Source organism: Palaemon carinicauda, chromosome 7 (assembly GCF_036898095.1).
Source record: "Palaemon carinicauda isolate YSFRI2023 chromosome 7, ASM3689809v2, whole genome shotgun sequence".
In the NCBI taxonomy this organism is placed as follows: Eukaryota; Metazoa; Arthropoda; class Malacostraca; order Decapoda; family Palaemonidae; genus Palaemon; species Palaemon carinicauda.
The window spans coordinates 34520499-34525498 of record NC_090731.1 but is presented as its reverse complement, the minus strand read 5'-3'; positions in this window follow the sequence as shown (position 1 = coordinate 34525498).

The following is a 5000-nucleotide window of genomic DNA, read 5'->3' as shown; positions in this document are numbered from 1 at the left end:
CTTCTGGGTTCATAGGCACCTGATAATACCCCTTCAGGAGGTCGAGCGTAGAGAAAACCTTCGCTTTGTACAGGTAGGAGGTCACGTCGGCAATGTTTGGGAGGGGGTAGTGATCCGGTTCTGTTTGCATGTTCAGGCGCCTGTAATCCCCGCACTGACGGGGGGAGCCGTCTTTCTTCAGAACGATGTGTAAGGGTGACGACCATGGGCTGGAGGCCTTTTGGCAAAGGCCCATTTCCTCCATTTCGGCGAACGTCTGTTTGGCGGCTGCCAATCGTTCCGGTGCCAGACATCTGAATTTTGCGAAGACTGGGGGTCCCGTCGTCTTGATATGGTGATAAATACCGTACTTGGCAGGAACCGTGGGCGTTTGGCGAAGTTCTGGACGGAAATCTTCCGGGTACGACGTGAGGAGGTGGGCGTAGGCATCTGTGGGTGCGTTGATGTGGAGAGCGAGGTTAGAGGGGACGGGTTGAAGAGGTGTCAACAAGTACGAGTCTGCGTTGACCAATCGTCGGTGGGCGACATCGACCAGAAGGTGGAAATGAGAGAGGAAATCCGACCCGAGGATTGGCATTGTGACGTCAGCAACGAGAAACTTCCAATTGAATTTACCGTTTCCGAACGATAATGTGAGGTTCTCGTAACCGTAGGTGGGTATCGCAGATCCGTTGGCAGCTACCAAGCGGACGTCGGCAGATGTAGACAGACTACGTCGTGCCTTGAAGAGTTTCCTGGGCAAAAGAGAACGACAAGCACCCGTGTCTACCAAAAATCGCACGCCCGTTCCTGCATCCTGTAAAAAGAAAAGATTAGAAACATGGGAGGCCACCGCCACAAACGATGGCCTACTTACACGTTTTTTGGCCACTGACAATCCTTGGCACATATCTTCGCGGTTGCCCCGAATCTGAAGTGGTAGTAGCAAAACTGCGGCGGATGGGAGGTAGTAAGTGGCTGTAGAATTCGTTCGTTGGGGCGCGAGCAATTGGTGGGTGGTGGGCGGCTTTGTCGCCGCTTTGGCACGTCACGGGGTAGGCCTGTATGTCCTACGGCATTCATGTCAGCTTCGGTTGACGTTGAATAGGCATCCTCGTCGTCAGGGGCGGAGGCATTGATGGAGGTCTTGAAGTGGCTGTCTATAAGGGCGTCGGCTTTGGTCATCAAGTCCTTTATGGGTAAACTATCGACATCGGGTATGGCAGCGCGTACAGGTTCGGGTAAACGGCGTATCCAAAGGGCACGAAGTAGGTTCACCTCACGAGGAGAGCCGTCTGCGGCAGGTTGAAGGCGAGCGATACTGGTCATCTCCCTGAGGGCAAGCGAAGCCCTTTGGTCCCCCAACGGTTGTTGCGAGAGCTGAAAAAGCTTTGCTATACGCGCGGCTGGCGACGGCGAGTACTGCTGCAGAAGGTATGTTTTGAGGGCGTCATACGCTATTGGGGTGTCTCCTTGTTCACAAAGCCAGTCGGATATTTCTGGGAAGGTGTCCTCGGGTATCGCCGCGAGAACATAATCCGCTTTGGTGGTTGAGCGAGTCACGCCCCTGATACGAAACTGGACTACTGCGCGCTGAAACCAAGCAAACGCCTCTCCGCTGGCAAACGATGAAAGTTTGAGTGGAGCGGCCGCAGCACCAACTGCTGTAGAGTCCGTCATAGTACCAATGATGAAGGGGCGAGGGGATGGGGGTGGAAGGCGGGGGGAGCGAGTCGACTTCCGGGGTCACCAATGTGACGGCCGAGAGAGGGTTGTGAACTCAAAGGCAGGATGCAATCAACTGAGTTGTTTATTAAGGAACACTCTCCTTTATATACAAAACCTCAAGGCAACAGGACATAACATGTTCGAGAGACAGACAATATTACAGAGCAAAACCGGAGACATGATCATTCAGGTTCTTTTTAGTGCGAGGGAAGAGCGCAGATACAAGCATAATATATACAAAATAATTATGTACAATTGTGTGACACACCGTTGGTACATGGCTCCCCCCCCCTAAAAATGACATACTGTACATGTTAAATAGGGCGCCCTGATCTAGAGAGGCGAACTGTAGGCGGGTCATCTGGCAAAAGATAAGCAGGTTTTAGACGATCAATGGAGACCCAGTCTTCTTTGCCCCGAATGTTTATGAGGAATGCTTTCGGACTGCGTCGGATCACAAGGAAAGGGCCCGTGTAAGGGGGCGTTAGTGGTGACTTGCTAGTGTCGTTGCGCAGGAAGACGTGCGTTGCAGAGTGCAAGTCCGTTGGTATGTGATGCTTTGCTGGGGTCTTGTAAGTCTGGCGGCACGGAGTAAATTTTCCCACGACGTGACGTATGCGCTGGAGATCGTCAGAGGAGGTTGTAGAAGGGAAAAATTCGGCAGGGACGACCAACGGGTCGCCATACACCATTTCAGCTGCCGAGACGTCGAGGGCGTCTTTAGGAGTGGTCCTTAGTCCCAGGAGGACCCAGGGAAGCTGAGTAAACCAGTTGCAATCCTTGCAGCGGGACATCAAAGCTGCTTTGAGGGTGCGATGAAAACGTTCAACCATTCCATTGGCAGCAGGGTTGTAGGCCGTTGTCTGATGTAGGTTGATGCCCAGGAGATTCGCTAATGACGTCTACAATTGAGAGGTGAAAGTGGTTCCCCTGTCAGAAGTAATATGCTCAGGGATACCGAATCTTGAAATCCATCCAGAGAGTAAGGCAGATGTACATGAGGCGGACATTGCAGTTTCCATGGGAATGGCTTCAGGCCAACGAGTGGAGCGGTCGATGACGGTAAACAGGTAACGATGTCCTTGTGATGTGGGTAGGGGGCTTACAACGTCGACGTGAATGTGTGCGAAACGACGCTGAGGTTGAGGAAAGGTGCCCACTCCTGAATCCGTGTGTCGATGTACTTTGGAAGTTTGGCAAGAAGTACAGGCGCGGACCCAATCCTTAGCATCCTTAGAAATGCCGTGCCAAATGAACTTTGCCTTCAGCAGCTGTGCAGTAGAACGGCACGAGGGATGTGAAAGGCCGTGAATGAAATCAAACACCTGTCGGCGCATGGGAGCAGGAATCCAAGGTCGCGGTCTACCAGTACTGACGTCACAGAGGAGGGTGCTGTTGGAGTCGTCGAGGGGAAAGTCTTCCCAACGGAGGGACGTGAGGGATGTCCTACAAGCTTGATACTCTGGATCCTGTCGTTGGGCTTCAGCCAGGGCGTTGTAATCCAATCCCAGTTGAACGGCAGCCAACGGGTTTCTTAACAGGGCATCGGCAACGGGATTCATTATCCCAGGGACGTATTGAAGGGTGCAATTGTATTCAGCCACGGCGGAGAGATGTCGGCGTTGACGGGCGGACCAGGCGTCAAACTGTCGAGTGAAGGCGTGCACCAGAGGCATGTGGTCTGTGCGAATGATGAAGGGCGTACCTTCTAAGAAATGGCGAAATAGACGGACAGCCAAGTGCACCGCCAGCAATTCTCGATCGAAGGTAGAATAACCCGATTCTGCCTTGGACAGTTTTCTGCTGAAGAAGGCCAATGGGCGGGGCGAGCCTTTGACCACCTGCTGAAGTACTGCACCAATAGCAACGTCACTGGCATCGGTGGAGAGAAGGAGAGGGGCGTGTGGGATAGGAAAAGTGAGAGCAGCAGCAGTTGATAGGGCTTTCTTTGCATTGCAGAAGGTTGCTTCTTGAAGGGGACCCCACTTCAGGTCCTTTGGCTTACCCTTGAGGGAGGCGTAGAGGGGAGCAAGAGTGGCGGCAATGGCTGGAAGAAAACGGTGATAATAGTTGATCATGCCCAAGAATTCCTGCAGAGCTTTGACGGTCGAGGGCACGGGGAAGTTCTGAACGGCTGCTACCTTCTCAGGGAGGGGATGGACTCCTTCAGGAGTGATACGGTGCCCTAAGAACGACACTTCGTTGGCGCCAAAGGTACACTTGTCGTACCGGACTACAAGGCTGTTTTGTTGCAGGCGGTCGAGCACGATGCGCAGGTGACGGAGGTGTTCTTCTTTTGAGGAGGAGAACACAAGTATGTCGTCCACATAACATACACAGAAAGGGAAGTCCCCTAAGATGCCATCCATGAGACGTTGAAACGTTGCCCCAGCATTACGAAGGCCAAAACAGGAGTAATTGAAGGTGTATGTACCAAACGGAGTGGTGATGGCGGTCTTGGGGATGTCTTCTGGGTTCATAGGCACCTGATAATACCCCTTCAGGAGGTCGAGCGTAGAGAAAACCTTCGCTTTGTGCAGGTAGGAGGTCACGTCGGCAATGTTTGGGGGGGGGGGTAGTGATCCGGTTCTGTTTGCATGTTCAGGCGCCTGTAATCCCCGCACAGACGGGGGGAGCCGTCTTTCTTCAGAAACGATGTGTAAGGGTGACGACCATGGGCTGGAGGCCTTTTGGCAAAGGCCCATTTCCTCCATTTCGGCGAACGTCTGTTTGGCGGCTGCCAATCGTTCCGGTGCCAGACGTCTGAATTTTGCGAAGACTGGGGGTCCCGTCGTCTTGATATGGTGATAAATACCGTGCTTGGCAGGAACCGTGGGCGTTTGGCGAAGTTCTGGACGGAAATCTTCCGGGTACGACGTGAGGAGGTGGGTGTAAGCATCCGTGGGTGCGCTGATGTGGAGAGCGAGGTTAGAGGGGACGGGTTGAAGAGGTGTCGACAAGTACGAGTCTGCGTTGACCAATCTAAATAAACAGATTAATAACTATTTCATAATTTAAAGATGATTCATGAACAGTGAGTAATTAATCTGTCTCGTTTTTAAGTGAGCCAAAATGTATCTTATTATTTATTTCATAGAAATCTGTTTTTGTATTTAAATAGAAGAAATGAGTCTGCAGTTAATTCATATTGTTCAACAGTTATCGAGAAGACAGCCATTAGATGCTGTATTAATGGACCCATGATAAACTGATCACACCACCAACTCACGGACCAATTACGTAAGCACCCAATCAACGCTTCTAAAACCGTTTATCGAATAGCACACCATTAT